The following is a 23,261-nucleotide window of genomic DNA, read 5'->3' on the forward strand; positions in this document are numbered from 1 at the left end:
AAGCTGTTCTGTGGAGAGTCCGCCTGAGGAGAGGCTAGCGATCCAATAGGGTTTCAACCATCCATCGGGGATCAAGGTAACCGGGTGCTGAGAGGCTGGACGTCGGTCACCTATCAGTCGGTAACCTAACTACAAACTACCTGAAGGAGATCCAGGTGTAAAGTCTACTAAGGAGGATTAACTCCGCTGTTTCAATTCTAAGGAGGGTCTGTGGCAGAGACTTTTCCCTAAGTTCCGAGTGACACTCTGGGGCTGATTTACCAAGCCTTTACTCCATGACTCATGGAGTAAAAGCAGGAGTAGCAGCCGTTTGGTGATTTACTAAAGAAATACGCTGCTAGTGCAGTGTATTTCCCTAGTTACTAATGTGCTCCGTGCGCCCAGGAGAGGGTGCATTGTGCACCAGTACAGACCTGGCGCACGGCACATTAAACTGTAAATTGCGGGGGTTTGGGCGGGAGTTTATTAGGGGGGGAGGTGGGGGGATGCAGGGGAAGTGAAGTGACATGTGTTTTGAAGTGTTTGGCGGGCCGAATTGAAAGGGAAAGTGTTTTTTGAAAACAGATCCCCGTACGCTTGCACAGTGCGCCTGAACCTCGGGAGGTTCATTTGCATACTGGGCATGCGCAGAGAGAAAAGTCAGGGATTCCCGTGCGCCTTGTCAGTACGCCGTGAAAATCTTGGTAAATACCAAGCGGCGTACCCGTGAATGCGCTGCGTGACGCGGCGCACGGGAATCTCCGAGCTGTTTTCAGCCCTGAAGGGGAACTCCGCGCCAAATTTCAAACTTGAAATCGGCGCGGGTCCCCCTCCAGGGCTACATTAGGCTCTTAGGCTTGGTCCGGAACGTGAGGGGTTAAACCCGCGCCGATTCGGCGCGGGGGTCCCCCCCAGATCCAAACCAAGCCCTCATCCCAAGCATGCAGTCTGGCCCGGACAGGAATGGGGGCGGGGACGAGCGAGCGCCCCCCCCCTCCTGAGCCGTACCAGACCGCATGCCCTCAACATGGGGGAGTGTGTGCTGTGGGGGAGGGGGGCACTGCCCCCCCACCCCACAGCACTCTTGCCCCCATGTCGATAGGGACAAGAGCCTCTTCCCGACAACCCTTGCCATTGGTTGTCGGGGTATGCGGGCGGGGCTAATCGGAATCTGCGAGCTCCCTTTAATAAGGGGGCTCCCAGATGCCGGCCCCCCACCCTATGTGAATGAGTATGGGGTACATCGTACCTCTACCCATTCACCTGGGGGAAAATGTAAAGTAAAATAAAACACCACACAGAATAAAATATTTTATTAATCTGCTCCGGAGCCCCCCCTTTCTTCTTTAGCTCTCTTAGAAGGGGGGGTTTCTTCTCTCCCGATCTTCTGCCGGGACCCTGGGCTTCGGTGATTTCTGCCGGGGGAGGGCGCCATCCCTCGGTCCTCTCCGGAGCCTTCCGCCGGATGCCCCCACCCCATTTAAGCTCTTTTTCATTAGGGAGGGGCATCCGGACTTCGGGGTCTTCTGCCGGGGGATGGCGCCTATCCCCCGGTCTTTCCGGTGCCTTCCGCCAGGGTTCCGGTCTTCCTGGTCTTCTGCCGGGGGTGCGCCAACTCCCCGGTCTTTTCTCTGCTCCCTCTTCTGCCTGGCTCCCCCGCGGAGCCAGGGCTTTCTTCCGTCTTCTTTCTTCTCTCTTCCTTCTTCTGCCTGTCTCCTCCAGGAGCACAGGGCTTGTCTCCGCTGTCTTCTTCCTTCTTTCCTTCTCTTCCATTGGATGTTGACACGACGAGGTTCCGCGCTGACATGCCGTGTCAGCGACGGGCATGGACTTATATAGGGTAATGCCACCATGTGACCTCAACCCATGTGACATCACATTCCCTGGGCATGATGGGAATGTGATGTCACATGGGTTGAGGTCACATGGTGGCATTGCCCTATATAAGTCCATGCCCACTGCTCAGACGGCATTCCAGCGCCGGACCTCGTCGTGTCAACATCGAATGGAAGAGAAGGGAGAAGACAGCGGAGACAAGCCCTGTGCTCCGCGGAGGAGACAGGCAGAAGCGGAAGGCATCGCAGAAGCCCGGAGAGTGGCGCCCTCAGGCGGAAGACACCGTACAAGCCCGGGACCCTCCCCCAAAGGCAGGAGCCTCACTGGTGAAGGGGGTCCCGGTGAATTACGTCGCTGAAGACGGGGGTGGGGTGCCAGTGCACCCCCCCCCGCAGAAACCGTCGTGGAAGCCCGGGACCCTCCCCCAAAGGCAGGAGCCTCCCTGGTGAAGGGGGTCCCGGTGAATTACGTCGCTGAAGACGGGGGTGGGGTGCCAGTGCACCCCCCCGCAGAAACCGTCGTGGAAGCCCGGGACCCTCCCCCAAAGGCAGGAGCCTCACTGGTGAAGGGGGTCCTGGTGAATTACGTCGCTGAAGACGGGTGTGGGGTGCCAGTGCACCCCCCCCCCCCCCGCAGAAACCGTCGTGGAAGCCCGGGACCCTCCCCCAAAGGCAGGAGCCTCCCTGGTGAAGGGGGTCCCGGTGAATTACGTCGCTGAAGACGGGGGTGGGGTGCCAGTGCACCCCCCCGCAGAAACCGTCGTGGAAGCCCGGGACCCTCCCCCAAAGGCAGGAGCCTCCCTGGTGAAGGGGGTCCCGGTGAATTACGTCGCTGAAGACGGGGGTGGGGTGCCAGTGCACCCCCCCCGCAGAAACCGTCGTAGTAGCCCGGGACCCTCCCCCAAAGGCAGGAGCCTCACTGGTGAAGGGGGTTCCGGCAGAAGATGGCGAAGCCCGGGGCCTAATGGGGTGGTGGTGGGGGGCCCCGGCAGAAGACCCCCGGCTGACTAATAAATTAATTTTTAAATGTGTGTGGTGTATTATTTTTTTCCATTTTTTTTCCCCAGGTGAATGGGTAGGGGTACAATGTACCCCATACTCATTCACATAGGGTGGAGGGCCGGAATCTGGGGACCCCTTTATTAAAGGGGTCTCTCAGATTCTGATAAGCCCTCCGCCCGCATACCCCGACAACCAACGGCCAGGGTTGTCGGGAAGAGGCTCTTGTCCCTATCGACATGGGGACAAGAGTGCTTTGGGGTGGGGGGGCAGTGCCCCCCTCCCCCACAGCACACACTCCCCCATGTTGAGGGCATGTGGTCTGGTATGGCTCAGGAGGGAGGGGGGCGCTCGCTCGTCCCCACCCCCATTCCTGTCTGACCAGACTGCGTGCCTGGGATAAGGGCTTGGTTTGGATCTTGGGGGGGACCCCACGCTATTTTTTTTTGCGCGGGTTTAACCCCTTATGTTCCAGACCAAGCCTAAGAGCCTGGTATGCACCTGGAGGGAACCCACCTTATTTTTTTGGGGGGGATCTGGAGTTCCCCTTCATGAACAGCGATCTGTCATTTACACATGTCAGTCTCACCCCCCCCCCTACAGTTAGAACACACCCAGGGAACATATTTAACCCCTCCCTCGCACCTAGTGTTAACCCCTTCCCTGCCAGTGGCATTTTTACAGCACTGATCGATAGAAAAATGCCAATGGTTCCAAAAAAGTGTTCGATGTGTCCGCCATAATGTCGCAGTACTGATAAAAATCGCTGATCGCCCCAATAACTAGTTAATACAAAAAAAAAATATTTTGTAGACGCTATAACTTTTGCCAAAACCGAACACTAAACGCTATTTGCGATTTTTTGGAACCAAAAAGATGTAGAATACGTATCGGCCTAAACTGAGAGTTTTTTTATTTTTTAGAATATATATTTTTGGGGATATTTATTATAGCAAAAAGTAAAAAAAAGTTTGACATATGTGGGCGGGACTTACGCAAGTCCCGCCCACGTATATAAACATTGTTCAAACCACACATGTGAGGTATTGACGCGTGCGTTAGAGCGAGAGCAATACTTTTACCACTAGACCTTCTTTGTAACTATAAACTGGTAACCTGGAAAAAAAGAAAAAGGTCGCCTATGGGGATATTCACGGAATTCATTTTGGCCCCATTGCAGGAGTGTTTCCAATAGTAAAGCGTGACATGTAAGGTATCTATTTACTCAGTGTAACATCATCTTTCACATTATCCCCAAAAATTGGGCTCACTTTTGTGTTTTGTTAATTTTTAACCACTTGAGCCCGGACCATATTTCTGGTCAATGACTGGGCAAGTTTTTGTGATTCGGCACGGCGTCGCTTTAACTGACAATTGCGCAGTCGTGCGACGTGGCTCCCAAACAAAATTGGCAACCTTTTTTTGCCCACAAATAGATTATTAAATGTGCGTGTTTACTTCTGTCTTTAATACCTCCCCTTCAGGCTGGAAAGCATCAGATCAGGGGAAACCAAAAAAAAAAAGCTCTCATTCCATTGCAGCTTGGTTCCTACATGTGTGATGAACTGAGCATGCTCAAACACTTAGAAAAAAAATATCCTTTCTTTTTAAAAGGTGAAAAACACTCCTTGGATGCTCATAGAGCGTGATTTGCATTAATTGCAGGTGTGCCCAATTACAAGCTCACCCAAACTAGAGACTGCAATTTGTTCATGTGATTTCAATTGCTTCATTACTAGCACTGTTATAAAAAGCTTGGATCGATCAGTCCTCAGCTGCCCTCAGAAGGGGCAGGCTGGCAGAAATGCTGTTGCGAAACACAAATGTGGTTTGTTGCATGGGTTTTGTTTTATTTTGCCAATGGTTTTGGTTTATTTTTAAATGATGTTCACTTTGATGTATTTGTCTATGTGGCCTTATTTCTTTATCGTTACATCACGGGACACAGAGCGGCATTCATTACTATATGGGTTAAATGGAGTACCTTCAGGTGATGGACACTGGCAATCTCAAACAGGAAATGCCCCTCCCTATATAACCCCCTCCCATAGGAGGAGTACCTCAGTTTTTACGCCAGTGTCTTAGGTGTTGGTCATGGTTTAGCTTGCCTCCGCATCCTTGGGATTAGGTGAGCTAACCGGTTCTGTCCAAAGGCCTCAGCGCTAAAGTGGTCAGTAACCGGACCCCAAACCCTTGGGGTATAGCCCATAATGCTTTTCTTTTTAGAGAGCTGGACCCTGGGCCCAGAACTTAGAAACCTTTGGGTGCCTAATGTTTCTGTTGCCAGAGTGCTATATGGGCCCAGGACAGTGGATCCTTCATAGGAACCCAGGGCCTGAAGGTCTAGACATCCCCACGGAGATGGGGGAAGATTGGGCCTCTTGCTTGGCAAAGTCCTGCGGCATGGAGCAGGTAAGTGAGGGGAAAACTTGCGGAACTTGGTTCTTAGCAGGTTTTTTCTGGGGGGTCACAGGGGACATGCCTAAAGTTATGCGCTGCATCTGGCAAACTAGTCACATATCTTAATGATAGGATGGCTCTATGTGTATTATTCCCCATAAGAAGTAACCTCCCGGGTAGTGTTGGAAAAGCATTGAGTGGGGCCTGTGTGATATAATGTGTGTGTGTTCAGAGAGCTGTGCTTACCTGCAAGCCTCCAGGCGATGCTCCATCGGTTCTTCCTCCTCAGAGCCTGCGCGCGTCCCCGTGTTATAGGCGCAATTCGCGCCGTTTAGCTGAGGGGGGAAGGGCGGGTCAGCTGTTTAAGGAAGGGGCGGCCCTTCCTTTTTCGTTCCAGCAGCTCATTCTAAACATTGGAACTGAGGAGGAAAGGACCAGAGCGGCAGCACGGGGCGCCGAGGACACACAGTGGCCAGAAAGGATATTACAGTCTTCAGAAGACTGTTTTCAAGCCTAGAAATAGGCTGTTTCTTTTCCATCTCAATAGTTTTTCTTGGCAATACTACTCAGGGGGACAGAATGCTTTTTCTTTCCTGGATTTGAAAAACAAAACGAAAAAAAAAAAAAGATTGAAAAAAAAAAAAAAATGTCATCTAGGGGAGAGAAGGCATTTTTTATCCCCCAAACAGGTGTTTGGACAATTAACTATTATAGTTCCAAGTACTAATAAGCTAGCAGGTGTACCTCGGTATTGTACCATGGCATCCGGGTCAGAGGGTACAAGAGGTGGGGATTCCCCCAGAGAGTCTGAGGTCTCGGACAAGGTTATGCCGCTGCTTTCCCCAAAGGGAGCCTTGGGGCCATCGGGATCTGGGGCTGGAACTGGCGCGGGTCAGTCCAACCCTAAGATGGTCACGGACGAGGTATTACTCACCTCTTTAAAAGAGATGGAGAAAAGAATGGAAAAAATGATAGCCACAGCTATGCGGGGCAGTAAACGGATTAGATCTCCGTCGCCCGAGCGTGGACCCTCGGAAGAGGAGGTCCTTTCCTCAGGGGAACTGGACGACCTCTTGGACAAGGACCAAGTAGGTTCGGGGATCGAAGATCCGGATACAGAGGAGTCTGGAGCAGTCTCCCAGGGGGAGAGCTGGTGGATTCAAGCCTTAACGGACTTGGTCCATAGTGCATTCAACTTGCCAGTACCAGATCTCCAAGTATCGACGGTTTCAGCTTTGGGCTCACTAAGGGCGCCTCAAAGCAATGCAGTGTTTCCGATCCATCCTCTGCTAGAGGGAGTTTTATTCCAAGAGTGGAGCAAGCCAGATAAGATCTTTTTACCACCTAAAAGATTCTCTGCCCTATATCCTATGGAAGATAAATTTTCCAAGAGATGGGCTACTCCTGCAGTGGACGCAGCCATCTCATGTGTTAACAAATCGTTAACATGCCCTGTAGAAAACATACAGGTGTTCAAGGATCCAGTTGATAAACGCTTGGAAGCACTACTTAAGAACTCCTTCACTACTGCAGGGGCAGTAGTACAGCCAGCTGTGGCTGCGATTGGGGTTGCTCAAGCATTATCGGATCAAATTAAGCAGATGCTTAAACTTATTCCTGCCCAGCAGGCAGAAGAATTTTCGGATGTCCCTAGGGCCATATGTTTTACGGTAGACGCAATTAAGGATTCTATCCAGCAAGCGTCACGTTTATCGTTATCCCTTATCCATATGAGAAGACTCTTGTGGTTAAAAAACTGGGAGGCCGAGCCCCCATGCAAGAAGCTCCTGGCAGGGTTCCCCTTCCATGGAGGACGACTCTTCGGAGAAGACCTAGATAAATACATTCAGACCATTTCAAGCGGCAAGAGTACTCTTTTGCCAACTAAAAAGAGGTTTCAGGGGCCTGCGTTTAAACGACAGTACTCCCCTGGGCAGGGGCCCTCTAATGCCAAACAGTATCGACGGCCTCCTGCGAAAGCAAACTTCAGCTTCAACAGCAAGTCGCAGGGACAGGCTGCCAGAGGCAGAAAACAGTGGTTTCGCAAACCAGCAAAACCAGCCCCCAAGCCAACCTTATGAAGGGGCGCCCCCACCCACGAAGGTGGGGGGAAGGCTGCGTCTTTTTTCAGAGGTTTGGGAAGCCAGCATTCCCGACAAGTGGGTACGGTCTTCCGTGGCCACGGGCTACAAATTAGATTTCCTAAAGTTTCCTCCTCCTCATTTCCAGGAGTCAAGGATTCCAAACGATCCGGTGAAGGGAGCCGCATTAATGTCGGCATTAAATCATCTACTTTCCCAGGAAGTAATCGTGGAGGTACCAGTCCTGGAACAGGGGCTGGGTTTCTACTCCAACCTATTCATCATCCCAAAGTCCAATGGAGATGTCAGGCCAATTTTGGACCTAAAGATGGTAAATGCATACCTAAAAGTCCGCTCATTTCGGATGGAATCCGTGCGGTCAGCAGCTGCCACACTCCAAAGGGACGACTTCATGGCGTCCATAGACATAAAGGATGCCTACCTTCATGTTCCAATTTATCAGCCACATCAAAGATATCCACGCTTTATGGTGGCTTCGCGTCATTTCCAATTCGTGGCGCTTCCCTTCGGGTTGGCTACGGCCCCCCGGGTGTTCACGAAGGTCCTAGCTCCAATCCTAGCCAAGCTAAGGATCCAAGGGGTCACGATCCTAGCATACCTGGACGACCTCCTAGTCATAGATCACTCGTCTCCTGGCTTGGAGCGAGCAGTGGCCCTCACGGTCCAATACCTCGAGAGGTTCGGCTGGGTCCTAAATCGAGAAAAGTCAGCATTCCAGCCCACAAGGCAGTTGGAATATCTCGGCATGAGATTAGACACAGAACAACAAAGGGTGTTTCTACCTCTGATGAAGGTCAAAGCCATCAAGGAATTAATCCTACTGGTTCTAAGCAAGAAAGAACCGACTATTCGCCTATGTATGAGATTACTAGGCAAGATGGTGGCCACATTCGAGGCGGTACCATACGCCCAGAGCCACACTCGCATCCTGCAGGCAGCCATCCTGTCAGCATGGAGCAGAAGGCCACAGGCCTTGGATATCCCGTTGCCGCTCTCATCAAGAGTCCGACAAAGTCTGTGTTGGTGGTTAGACCCTCAGAATCTACTGAAGGGGAAGTCTTTCAGCCCAGTGGCTTGGAAGATAGTGACCACAGACGCCAGCCTGACGGGCTGGGGAGCAATTTTGGATGGTTGCACTCGCCAAGGTACTTGGGCAAAGCCAGAGAAGCAGTTGCCCATCAACATCTTGGAGCTCAGAGCTGCTCGACTAGCCCTCAGGGCTTGGACGTCAAAATTGCAGGGGTTCCCGGTGAGAATTCAATCAGACAATGCCACGGCCGTGGCATACATAAATCACCAAGGGGGAACCAGGAGTCAAGCCGCTCAGTGAGAGGTGAGCTTGATTCTCCTATGGGCAGAGGCTCATGTGCCCTGCATATCGGCAATATTTATTCCCGGAGTGGACAACTTTCAGGCGGACTTCTTAAGCCGCCAGACTCTATTGCCGGGGGAATGGTCTCTGCATCCACAAATCTTTCAAGCACTCTGCCAAAGATGGGGAGTGCCGGACGTGGATATCATGGCATCGAGACTCAACAAGAAGCTAGACAGGTTCATATCCCGCTCAAGGGATCCGATGGCCTGCGGAACCGATGCGCTGGTTTGCCCTTGGCATCAGTTCAAACTTCTTTATGCGTTTCCCCCGCTTCAGTTACTACCCCGCCTGCTGCGCAAGATCAGGGTGGAGCACATACCAGTCATCCTGGTAGCTCCAGCATGGCCCAGATGGGCATGGTACTCACTAATCCTAAGGATGGTAGTGGGAGACCCTTGGACTCTTCCTCTACGGCCAGACCTACTATCGCAAGGTCCGATCCTCCACCCTGCCTTACGGCATCTAAATTTGACGGCCTGGAAGCTGAATCCCTGATTCTCAGGGGTAGAGGTCTGTCTCAGAAGGTAATCTCTACCCTAATCAGAGCCAGGAAACCGGTCTCTAGGGTGATTTATCACAGGGTCTGGAAGGCCTATGTAGGCTGGTGTGAGTCCAAGCTATGGCTTCCTCGCAAGTTCACCATCGATAGAGTTTTAAGTTTTCTCCAGCTAGGAGTGGATAAAGGATTGGCATTAAGCACAATCAAAGGACAGATTTCTGCTCTGTCAGTGTGGTTTCAGCGGCCGCTGGCCACCCACTCGCTGGTTAAGACCTTCCTTCAAGGGGTCTTACCTATTAAACCTCCAGTTAAATCCCCGCTTTGCCCGTGGGATTTAAATCTTGTTCTGTCAAGTTTGCAGAAACAACCGTTTGAGCCGTTGGCTGAAATTCCTTTGGTTTTACTGACAAGGAAGTTAGTATTTTTGGTCGCCATAGTTTCCGCAAGAAGAGTCTCGGAACTGGCGGCCTTATCCTGTAAGGAACCATATCTTATTTTTCATAAGGACAAGGTCGTTCTCCGCCCTCATCCTTCCTTCCTACCAAAGGTTATATCCAGTTTTCATCTAAACCAGGATTTGGTATTACCATCCTTCTTCCCTAAACCTACTTCCAGAAAGGAAGGGTTGCTGCATACCTTGGATATTGTCAGGGCCATGAAGGCCTATCTTAAAGCTACAGAGAAAACCCGGAAAACGGATGTGTTGTTCATTTTACCGGATGGGCCCAAGAAGGGGCAGGCAGCTGCAAAGTCCACCATCTCTAGGTGGATTAAGCAGTTAATCACTCAGGCCTACGGCTTGAAGGGGTTGCCTCCTCCAGTATCATTAAAGGCTCATTCTACTAGGGCCATGGGCGCCTCCTGGGCAGCACATCACCAGATCTCTATGGCTCAAGTTTGCAAGGCGGCAACCTGGTCTTCTGTCCACACGTTTACAAAATTCTACCAGTTGGACGTAAGAAGGAATACTGATACAGCCTTTGGGCAGGCAGTGCTGCAGGCTGCAGTTTGAGACCCTCGGATTCCGGGGGCTCCCCTTTTTTGAGTTAAATTTAAAATGTAAGATTATTTTTCTCAACTAAGTTGGATTTATTATGATTTGAGTATATCTCTAAATTAAATCCTTTTGTCTTGGAGATGTTCTCCCTCCCCTCATTGTAAGCATTGCTTTGGGACATCCCATATAGTAATGAATGCCGCTCTGTGTCCCGTGATGTAACGATAAAGAAAAAGAGATTTTTAATACAGCTTACCTGTAAAATCTTTTTCTTGGGTCGGGAAAAAAAAAATTTGAAAAAAAAGACGGCGACGCGGGATAGACGGGTCTACTTTTACAAGGCCTAAACAGTTTAGGCCTTGTAAAAGCAGCCCTAATTTTACGATTGCAAACTAATACTTACGGAGAAAAAACGAAGCTGAAAAGCTTCGTGGATCTCCGTAAGTGCTAATATGCATACCCGAAGCGGCATTTCGACTCGAAATGCCCCCAGCGGTGGATGCAGTACTGCATCCTAAGATCCAACAGTGTAAGTCCCTTACACTTGTCGGATCTTCTCCCTATCTTTTGGAAACTGATTCTGTGGATCAGTTCCAAAGATAGAAATAGGGATACGATGGCGTATCAGTAGATACGCCGTCGTATCCCTTTTGTGGATCTGGCCCAATATGAGGACTGAGAAGATTTCCTTTAGTTGAACTAACAAAAGTGTCTCCATTCTAGAGCTGGTAACATTGAGGGTATTCAGTATAATTTTAAAGAACTGTTTTTGTGGGTAAGAGGCATAGGAAAGGAGTATGGACGGTATAAAACTGGGAATTATGTGCAGTGATGGAGAGGAATGTGGAGGGTCTAACAGTGGGCACTATGTACAGGAGAGCAGTGTGGAGGGTATGACAGTGGGCAGTATGTACAGGAGAGGAGTGTGGATGGTATGACAGTGGGCAGTATGTACAGAAGAGGAGTGTGGAGGGTATGATGGGGGCGGTATGTACAGGAGAGGAATGTGGAGAGAAAGATAGTTGGCAGTATGTAGAGTGTGAAGGGTAAGGTTGGGTTACAGTATGTACAGGAGAGGAGTGCTGAGGGCAAGGTTGGGTTACAGTATGTACAGGAGAGGAGTGTGCAGGGTATGACAGTGAGCAGTATGTACAGCAGAGGAGTGTGGGGCGTATCACAGTGGGCAGTATGTACAGGAGAGGAGTGTGGAGGGTATGATAGTGGGCAGTATGCATAGGAGAGGAGTGTGGAGGGTATGATAGTGGGCAGTATGCACAGTAGAGGAGTGTGGAGGGTATGATAGTGGGCAGTATGCACAGGAGACTAGTGTGGAGGTAATGACAGCCAGCACTATGTACAATAGAGGAGTTTATGAATGTGGGCAGTATGTACAGGAGAGGAGTGTGGAGGGTATAACAGTGAGCAGTATGTACAGGAGAGGAGTGTAGATGGTATGATACTGAGCAGTATGTACATTAAATGAGTGTGGAGGGTAAGACAGTGAGCAGTATGTACAGGAGAAGAGTGTGGAGGATATGACAATAGTATGTACAATAGTATGTACAGGAGAGGAATGTGGAGGGTATGAGAGCAAGCAGTATGTACAGGAGAGGAGTGTGGATGGTATGATACTGAGCAGTATGGACATGAGATGAGTGTGGAGGGTAAGACAGTGAGCAGTATGTACAGAAGAAGAGTGGGGAGGATGACAGTGGGCAGTATGTACAGGAGAGACGTGTGGAGGGTATGAAAGTGGGTCCTGTGTATAGGAGAGAAGTTTGGAGGGTATGACAGTGAACAGTATGTACAGGAGAGAAGTGTGGAGGGTATGACAATGGGCACTTTGTATAGGAGAGGAGTGTGGAGGGTATGACAGTGAGCAGTATACACAGGAGAGGAGTGTGGAGGGTATGACAGTGGGCAGTATGTACAGGAGAGATGTGTGGAGGGTATGACAGTGGGCAATATGTATAGGAGAGGAGTGTGGAGGGTATGACAGTGAGCAGTATGCACAGGGGAGGAGTGTGGAGAGTATTATGGTGGGCACTATGTAAAGGAGAGAAGTGTGGAGGGTATGACAGTGGGCACTATGTATAGGAGAGGAGTGTGAAGGGTATGACAGTGGACACTATGTATAGGAGAGGAGTGTGGGGAGTACGACAGTGGGCACTATGTACAAGAGAGAAGTGTATGACAGCGGGCACTATATACAGGAGAGGAGTGTGAAGAGTGCGATAGGGGGCACTATGTACAGGAGAGAAGTGTATGACAGCGGGCACTATGTACAGGAGGGGAGTGTGTAGGGAATGACAGCGGGCGCTATGTACAGGAGAGAAGAGTGGAGGGTATGACAGTGAGCAGTATGTACATGAGAGAAGTGTGGTGTCAGGAAATAACTTACCGAGGCCAAGATGCCAAGGGCGGCTCACCTTTGCGACCCGATGCGATCCGCCCCCTGGATTTGGGACAGAGGGAAGGACGCACCAGGAGGCACCGGGACCAGTGGCAGGTGGGGATCCGAAGTAGACCGGGAACCGGATAACGGAGGCTCACTGGGGACTGCTGAGGGTTGCACAGGAAACAGTCCAATAGAGGGTGCACACAGGAAACAAGACTGAGAGGTAATTCCAGGAACAAGCCGGAGTCAGGGGCTGAAGAAAAACAGAGTATCCAAAGTCCAAAGCCAGAGGTCAGGGATTAGAGAGATCAGGTAGTCCAAGTTCAAGCCGGGGTCAAAAGGGTTACAGAAAGCGACAATCCAAAAGCAGGCCAAGGGTCAGGTAAACAGGATATGCAAAGTTAAATATAGCAGCAAGGTAAATCCAAGAGCTGTTACGAACCAGCAATTTGCAGGGAGGAAGGGGCTGGTTTAAATAGGCCGCTCAGGCCTCTGATTGGCCCAAGGTGGAGCGAGCTTGTGCGCGCCCGAGAGCGCGCCCGTGCGCGCGCCCATGCACGCAACGTCTGGTTACACCGCGCATGCGCACGTGCATCAGCTGCGCGCACAACAGAGCTGGCCTGCCGTGAAGCTGGGAAGAATGTGTCCGTGTAAGATTGGTACCCTGACAGTGCCCCCCCCTAGGGGCGGACTCCGAATGCCCAAACTGTCCATCAGTTCTGAATGTTCTTGATGAAAAGCCTGGATCAAGCGGGGAGCATGAAGATTCTTAGAAGGCTCCCAGGAGTTATCCTCCGGAGGGTATCCTTTCCATTGAACTAAATACTGGATGGATCCTGTAAGATTCGGGCAGAGCTAACTCAAAAGCCACGGGGTTAATTTTCCGCTTGATTTTGAACGGGCCAATAAACTTGGGGCCCAATTTACGTGATGGGATTGGTAGTTTGAGATTAATGGCCGATAGCCAGACTTTTTCTCCGACTTCAAAAGTCGGACATTCCCTTCTACCTTTATCATAGAATTTTTTTAAACTTTCTTGAGCCTGCTGCATGCCCTCCTGAAGTTTTCGAAAATTCTGTTGGATGGAGATCAAGTGCTCCTGAACCGCTGGAACTGATGATTCAGGGATGGAGTCCGGGAGAAAAGATGGATGAAAGCCAAAGTTGGCCCAAAATGGAGTTTGATTAGTAGAGGCATGTACTTGTTGTTATAGGCAAATTCTGCCGATGGTAGTAAGGATACCCAATCGTTTTGAGATACAGAACAGAAGCAGCGGAGGTATTGCTCCAGGGTTTGGTTGGTCCTTTTTGTTTGACCGTTGGATTGCGGGTGATAGGAAGAAGATAAACAAACTTTGATCTCTAGTGATTTGCAAATTTCTCTCCAAAATTTCGAGGTAAATTGCACCCCTCTGTCGGACACAATACTCTTAGGTACACCGTGCAATCTTACTACCTCTTTTAGAAAGATTTTAGCTGTATCTGCCGCAGAGGGTGTGCCGATCATGGGCAAAAAATTAGCTAGTTTGGATAAACGGTCAACAACAACTAAAATGGTGGTAAAGCCTTCCGAAGGCGGTAGATCCACAATAAAATCCATGGAAACCCCTGACCATGGGCGTTCTGGAATGGGAAGAGGTTTTAATAAGCCCCAAGATTTGGTATTTGGGCCCTTACAACGTTGGCAGCGGGAACAAGATGATACATATTTCTTACAATCTTGCCTCCATCTTGGCCACCAAAAAGAGCGACCGACTAATTCCAGGGTCTTTCGAACTCCAAAATGGCCTGCAAATTTATGGTCATGAAAGGTATTCAATACTTGTACTCAGAGTCTCAGGTAATCGTGCTAGAGAAAGGTCTGAGGGGAAACCGGGAAATTGACCTGAGGTGTGCCGGGGGCACGTGGTCGGTATGCCTAAAAGGGGCCAAAAATAAACAGTAGGATGAGCTAGCAAAGAGATTGAAATGAAAGTAACCGTATGTAACCACAAGGCCCCCAATGCAAGAATGCCTGTGACAGACATGTGGAACTGGGATATGTCCGGAAAAGACAGCTGACTACCGCCAATCTAACTTCTCAACAACGAACATACAGACCCCTCGATGAAAAGCAGCAGAACTGCACCTGTACTAAAGCACGGCCCGGAGTGAATATTGAAAGTGCTACCCTAGCTAGGCAGCAAGGAAAGGCTGCGTGTCATGTCCTGTGCTAGCAGGGAAGGGAGTGCTAGGGAAAGGAGGGTGGCCTATCTGAGTACATCCACGAAAATTCGGCGCCCAGACTATGCTGGGCACCAGCTTGAAAAACCTGTTGGGCTGAAAAGTGGCAAAAGAACCAAACCGCAAGTAGGTACAGAATGTTTGTGAGAAAAGAACCCAGGATACTGAGATAGAAACGCCTGGAAGATATCCCAGGCCGAGTCAAGAGCTACCAGGCTGAATTGAAAAGAACTTAAGATCAAGCTTCATCTGTAACAAAAGAGAAGGCAGTATCGGAAAGTTCAAGAGGGCTTGCCACCATGTATGGAACCCCGTAACCAGAGCATGGTTATGTATGTATGGAACCGATTTTTCTGCCTGTGACATGAATTCTGCAAACAAGAACAACATCGTTAAAAACAAAACATGACCAACGAGCCCCAACTTACCTTAGGAAAAGGAAAACCCCACCTTCCCTAACCCCTGCCTACGCGGGTGTCCGTGATTGACACACTCAGTGACGTAGAGCAGGAACGAATACGTAGCACAAGACTGAAAACGTGTCAGTCTCAAGAACCTAGCGAGGCTGAGCAACCTGAGGCAAACCAGGCCAATTGAAAATGTAACACTCAAGCCTATGAACCTGAAGGCGTGTCAGGCAAGTGATGTAAGTGGTAAGATAACATGACGTACAAAAACGTAATCATAGCCGTGAGAAGCGGATGAGGGGACTTGCCACTGCACAAGACAATTAGAAACGAAACATCTCAATCCGACAGTACCCTTGAACGTGACAGGTACCCAGCAGTGGAGAGTGGCCATGTACAAACGTGAGGATATGAATGTGGCATGTGCCCAGACTATGAAAATGTAGGTAAGTGTAGGACTAGTGCAGCTGAAACTGACAACGTGACAATCCCATGAAATGTGAAGGCCGAGCAACCTGAGGCGTAGCAGGCAAATTAAAAACGTACACTCAGGCCTGATGAACCTGAAGACGTGTCAGGTCATTGTGTGAGAAATGAAATGTTTAAGATGCATGAAACGTATGAGAAACGGATGAGGAGACTTGCCACCGTACAAGCCAATTAAAAACGATCATCTCAATCCGTAAACACCCATAGACGTGATGGGTGACCCCCCCCCCAGCGGTAGAACACCATGAATCTAAAAAGAACATGCTAATACTACCAACTGAAAACTAACACAACTGGAACCTGCATGAGAAACGTAAGGTTGCATGAGAAACAAACACATTCGAGAACATGAATAGCATGAGATACGAAAACATGAGAAGATAAATTGTATGAGAACATAAATTGCATGGGAAACGTGAACACCCGGAGAACATGATTGCATGAGGAACGAAATACCCTTGAGAACATAAAAATACCATGAAAAACGTAATCGTGTGTGAAGCGTAACCTGTATGAAAAGCGTACTTGTGTGAAAAAGCGTAACGTAAGAAAGCGTAACGTATGAAAACATGACCAATGTAATTGTATCACAACTGAAACCTGCCAGAGAAGAACGTAAATGTTAGAGAACATGAATAGCATGAGAAACGTAACGTAAAACGAAACATGGAAATGTAAAAATTGCATGAGAACATGACTCGCACGAGAAGCGTAAACCCATGAGGACCTAACTCGCATGAGAAATGTCATCGCATGAGGACACGTAACCGCATGAGGACACGTAACCGCATGAGGACATGAGCATGAAAAACGTAATGCATGAGACAGCATGATGCATGAGAAACGTGGTCGCATGAGAACGCAATCGCATGAAAACGTAATCGCATGAGGACATGAGCATGAAAGATGTAATGCATGAGACAACATAATGCTTGAGAAACGTGGTCGCATGAGAACGTAAACACATGAGAAACTTAATTGCATGAGAAACTACCCTGGGAAACATAACCGCATGCAAACTACCATGTGAACCGTAATCGCATGAGAACGTAATCGCGTGAGAACTACCATGTGAAACGTAATTGCCTGAGAAACGTAAACACATGAGGACATGACTCATGAGAAACGTGACTGCATGAGAACTACCAACAATGCGAAATGTAGTCGCATGAGAACTACCATGCAAACTGTAATCGCATGAGAAACGTAAAAACACAAGGACATGACTCGTAAGAGAAACGTGATTGCATGAAAAACGTGATCGGATGAGAACTACCATGTGAAACGTAATCGCATGAGAAATGTAATCGCATGAAAAACTTAAACACATGAGGACATGCCTCATGAGAAACATGATCGCATGAAAACTACCAGGCGAAATGTAGTCGCATGAGAACTACCATGCAAACCGTAATCGCATGAGAAACGTAAACACAAGGACAAGACTCGTGAAAAAACCAAGATCGCATGAGAAACGTGAACGCATGTGAATGTAATTGCACAAGAACCACCATGTGAAAAGTAATCGCATGAAAAACGTAAACACATGAGGACATGACTCATGAGACACGTGATCGCATGAGAACTACCATGCAAAATGTAGTCGCATGAGAACTACCATGTGAAACGTGATCGCATGAGAAACGTGAACACACAAGGACCCGACTCGCATGAGAAACGTGATCTCATGAGAAACGTGACCGCATGAGAAACGGAATCGCATGGGAAACGTAAACGCATGGGAACGTAATCGCATGGGAAACGTGATCGCAGGCGAAGATTGCATGGAAAACGTGATCGCATGCGAAGATTGCATGGAAAACGTGGTCGCATGAGAAGATCGCATGGGAAACATAATCGCCTGACTCCCTGCAAGCTGGAGGGAGTGATACAGCGGGCGGAGGTTCCCCCCCTCCCCCCGGCGTGAACAGCGGAGGAAGCGGCGGGCGGCTCCCTGCAAGCTGGAGGTTCCCCCCCTCCCCCCGGCGTGAACACCGGAGGAAGCGGCGGGCGGCTCCCTGCATGCTGGAGGGAAAGAAACAGCGGGCGGAGGTCCCCCCCCTCCCCCCGACGTAACCACAGGAGGAAAGGGCGGGCGGAGGGAGCAACACACATGCTGGAGGGAGCAACACAGCGGGCGGAGGTCCCCTCCCCCGGCGTGGACCGAGAGAAGCGGCAGGCGGCTCCATGCTAAAGGGAGCAATGCAGCGGGCAGAAGTTCCCCCTCCCCCAGCGTAAACACCGGGAGAAGCGGGCGGACGGGTAGCGGGCGGATGAATCCCCTCTCCCGGGCGGGCAGGTGCCTAAGCCAGAGGAGCCCTGGTCAAATGAGCGGCCGGATTAACCCCCGAGCGGGTGGCCCCCCATGCCCGATGAAGCCCTGGAAAAATGAGCGGGCGGATGGACACCCCTCCCCCGTGCGGGCAGCTCCCTCCTGCCACGTGGATGGATGCAGACAATCCGGTCCGCTGGGAATCCTGAGGAGAGCACAATGGACACCTGCCGCCATTGCTCTAGATGGAAACAGGAAGTGACGTGCCAACCCCACACACCAGAAAGCCGAGGCCCAGAAGGAGGAAGGAGGGCGGGTTTAAATACCTCCCGACTCCTCCTACAAATACAGGCTGACCTGCGGTCAGCCTTAACACTAATTGCCTGGTTTCTGCTGGCACAAAAATCTTACCCCTTGACCACAGCAAGTCATCCCGTTCCTCCAGAGAAAGATGGCTGGATTGGGACACTGTCTTGAAGCGAGTTTAATGGAGTTGAACAAATCTGTTTGAGAAACCAAAAGAAAATTCTGAGAGGTTAACACAGTGCTAGGTTCAATAGACACAGAATTGTCCGTAAACATTCTGGACAGGGCGTCCGCTTTTCCGTTTTTTGAGCCAGGCCTATAAGTGATATGAAAATTAAAACGTGTGAAAAAGAGAGCCCAACGGGCCTGTCTTGGTCTGAGTCGTTTAGCAGATCGGAGGTACTCCAAGTTTTTATGATCGGTGAAAATTAGAATAGGATGGAGCGCTCCCTCCAATAAATACCTCCATTCTTCTAATGCGAATTTAATGGCAAGGAGTTCTCGGTCTCCCACATCATAATTCCTTTCTGGAGGAGTCAACTTCCGGGATGCGTAGGCCACAGGGTGTAGTAAAGCTTTAGGACCCTGTCTTTGGGACAGGATAGCGCCAGTGGCTGTCTCGGAGGCATCAACCTCCAGGATGAAGGGTAGGACTGGGTCTGGATGCCGTAAAATAGGTGCGGAAGAAAAGACTGTCTTAAGTTTTGTAAAGGCTTCCTGTGCTTTCTGAGACCAACGAAAAGGACAACCCTGATGGGTCAACTCAGTGATGGGGGCCACGATTGAAGAAAAACCAACAATGAATCTACGATAAAAATTGGCGAAACCAATAAATCGTTGTATGCCCTTCTTATCGGTCTTGGACTGCCTTCACTTTTTGTGGATCCATAGCTATTCCATTGATAGAAATGATAAATCCTAGGAAGTGAACTGTGTTTTTTTCAAAAACACATTTTTCGGCCTTGAGATGTAATTTATGTTCTCTGAGGACGGCTAGTACCTTCTTGACGTGGCTCCGGTGCAACTCCAACGAGGCTGAAAAAATGAGAATATCGTCTAAATAAACAACCAGGAAATCATCTAAGTACTGGCGGAAAATGTCATTAACCAGATGCTGGAAAGTGGCAGGGGCATTGCAGAGGCCAGAGGGCATCACCAAATACTCAAAATGCCCAAACCTGGATCTGAAGGCGGTCTTCCATTCATCCCCTTCTCTGATTCGGATAAGGTTATAAGCTCCCCGAAGATCTAATTTGGAGAAGACTTGAGCTGCGCGGAAGCGTTGGAATAGCTCCGGAATGAGGGGTAGCGGATATCTGTTCTTTATAGTAATTTTGTTCAATTCTCTGTAATCGATGCACGGTCTGAGGGAGCCATCCTTTTTACCAACAAAGAAGATTCCCGCTCCAGCTGGAGAAGAGGATGGGCGAATACATTTTTTGTCAAGATTTTCATCAATATACGTTTTGAGAGCTACTAGCTCTGTCTCTGACAAGGGGAAGATGCGACCAAATGGGATCTTAGAGCCCGGCAGAAGGTCAATAGGACAGTCATATGGTCTGTGTGGGGGAAGGCGGCCGGCCTGTTGTTTGTCAAAAACATCTTTAAATTCAAGGTAAACTAAAGGAACATGAAGAAGATCGTCTGGTGCAGCAGTAATGGTAGAGCAAGAAGCTTTGACGGGCTGAAAGCAGTGTTGAGTGCAGTATGAAGAAGAAAACGTAACTTCTCTTTTGCCCCAGTCAATACAGGGTTGGTGAACCTGCAGCCATGGAAGTCCCAAGATGATGGGGAACATTGGGGATGGTAATGAGGTCCAGGCAGAGAAGTTCTTGGTGACGGCGTCGGACAAGTAGCAAAAATTGATAACGTCTCCTGGGTGACTAATCCGGAACGTGGAAGGGAGCCGTCCGCCAAATGGATCTGTAGGTGGAATCTTTGAAACGGATGGAACACCGTAGCTTCTGGGCAATGGCAGAGTCCAGGGAAAGCAACTTCATGCTCTAGAGTCAATTATGGCTGGAAGCCGGGTTACCCCTGCTGGGGAGCTGTATGACAGAAAAAAGGACAACATGAGTCTGTGGTAGGTTAGTATATGACAACTGAAGGTAGGTGGTAAGTTGGGACTTACAGGGTCTCACCGGGCAGAGAGCGACGAAAGTGGCCTGATTCGCCACAGTACAGGCACAAATTGGACTGGCATCTTCGCTGTCTCTCCTGGGACGTGAGAGGTGACCGAACCAGACCAAGCTGCATAGGCTCGGGGTCAGGAAGAGGGGATACAGACGGAACTGGAGGAGGTGTAGGAGCCGTGGAAGATCTTGAAGGTGTCCAGTTGGGACGAGTCGCCTGGAAGCGTTCCGCCCGTCCTTCCCGTAAGCGCCTATTGTGCTGCCCCAATAGGGGCATAGAATATGAGATGCATAGCCTCAGTTAATATTAGCATTGTTATATAGATTAGAGTTTATATAGTGTGGTTTGCCTACTATTTTCTCATAGCTAAATCTATGTGTTATCCTATGCTGCCATCTAGTGGCCTTTGTTGCAATGCACATGTTTTATGTGATTCTTTGAGTTACCACATATTTTCAGTGTATGCCCCTCCCTGCTTCCTGTGTGGAGTACTTCCTGTGTCATCTCTTCAGCCAGCAAGCCACATGTAGAAGGACACTTATGTACTCTGCTCAGTACGTAGGAAAGGCATCATCTTTTGACCGCACAATACTATCACCATTCATCTGCTGTTCCTGTTATCTGCTGTAACCCCTGAAGTTTAAAGAATAAACACCTCTTTTGAATGAATCGGTATTGACGAGTTCAGCTGTCTGACAAGGATTGTCCGCAGTGAGTATATCTGCTTATACAGGCCAGGCATAGAGGTCTCAGCAAGGGATATATCGCTATCACAACAATCGGAGTCAGAATAGTCAAAAGATGCATAGAATTCTTACAGCATGCTGGGTATATGTGTGTGCCCAATCTGCAATCAAGCTCAGTGCCAGCCCCCATCTTGTGTAAGCACATGGTCGCACAAGCTTACTGCGCTTCATGCGAATGTTGAAAGCTGTTTCTCTAATTGAACTGTGTTACCCCACCTGTCTAAGCTGCTGTTCGTCTTCTTAAAGAGACAGTACCATTTTTTACAAAACCGTGAGAAATGTCTAGACAAGGCTCTGAACACTCTTTTACAGCTGAACCAACGCAGATTCATCATGCCTCTGAACCCGCAGACGTACAGGGAGCAGTCTCTGCAGATATTGCTGAACAGAGTGTAAGACCCAAGCGTACAATAAAACCAATACAGAAACTCAGAGAAAACTACGAATACACTAGAGATAAGTTCTCCAGCAAGCTATCAGACTTCTGGGACAGAACTGCACACTGCATGTCAGTTTTGCCACGCTTTAATGATCGACCAGCTGAACTAGGAGATTCTATAGTTCGCCTATCTGCTGCGTATGAACACTACCAACGTGTCAGGAGAGTATAGTAGACCAGTACTGTGTGACTGCACAGAGGAGACCCACAATGTATGCAGTGAAGTTAAAAGGTGTTTATTAACAAATAAATGAAGACAACCAGTGCGTAACAAAATAGCATATACAATCAGGGGAAATACCGTATTCATAAACGAAGCCAGGCCAAGGTCATAACACAGGGGAAGTCAGCAGATGGGTGAGGATGGGAACACAGCGGATCAGGGAGCGGATGGATGGACAGGCTGCGGGGCAGGAATCCAAGAGGGAACAGGAATCAGGACACAGGGAGGACAAGTCCAGGCAGGGATCAAGGATCAGGTCCAGAAATCAGGGTCAAATACAAGCTCAGGTCCAGTAGGTATGACGATACCAGGGCGAGGAGTGATTACACACGCCGGGTATTTATAGAGGCGTGCTGATTGCATTCAGGTCACACCTGAACGCAGGAAGGGCTGTATGCTCCATACTGCCAAGAACGCCCCGCTGGTGGACGCCAGTACTGCAGCCCAAGGATAACATAGCAGTAACACCAGCAGGGGGAACCTTCCCTGACACAACGGCTGTCTGCAAAATACACTGCTTTCTTGCAAGACTGTAATATAGAGGACTCTTCAGCAGAACTGACCAAGACTGATGCACTGAACCAACAAAGGGATCTCTTAGTGCAAAATGCTCAGTGTAAGGCAGAACTCCGCATTGCTCAACTGCAAGAGACCAGATCTCACAGATCAACATCAACCAAGCACACTGCACGTTCTTCTAGATCCTCTCGCTCCAGAAGTTCAACATTAAGCGACAAGCTAATAGAGGCCCGCGCTGATGCTGAATCCAAAAAAGCGCAAAGCTCCCTTGCTAAGAAAAAAGCGGAGATGGAATCCCAAATAAAGATTCTGCAAATAGAGAAAGAGGAAGCAGGTGCGCTAGCAAGGCTGAAAGTCCTTGAGCAAGCAATGGGTCAAAGTATTAATTCAGACTGTCTTATCCCAGCAGAACTGGAAGATCCAATTGATCGCACCAGTGATTATGTGCTAAAGCATAATGTTTACAAAGATACAGAGTCATCTCCTGTACCTCCTACTAACAACACTGTTCTGACTCTCAACTCAGGGACCTCCCAGCTCCAAATGCCTGAGTCCCCTCAAGTCCACAACGCAAGAGCATCTACGCAGCAAACCACATCAACTCCTGCCATCAACAAGGTGACTTCCAGCGACAAGCCGCAGCTCCAGCCACAGCCAGCAGAAGCCTTAAAGACTACAGCAAAGTTAAGCGCTCATGCAACATCATTTCATCCTGGTAAACCTCACCCTTCTTCACCAGAGAACTTTCACACCCAAGGGGTTCCACAGATTACTTTGGCACCAAAGAGTGAGAGATCAGACTTGAATGACTTAGCCAGCTATATGGCGCGCCGTGAGCTCATTATCACCAGCCTCTCAAGGTTTGATGACTGTCCAGAGAGTACAGGGCCTGGAGATCAACCTTAAAGGCTGCTATTGCTA

This window comes from Rana temporaria, chromosome 9, assembly GCF_905171775.1.
Source record: "Rana temporaria chromosome 9, aRanTem1.1, whole genome shotgun sequence".
Lineage (NCBI taxonomy): Eukaryota > Metazoa > Chordata > Amphibia > Anura > Ranidae > Rana > Rana temporaria.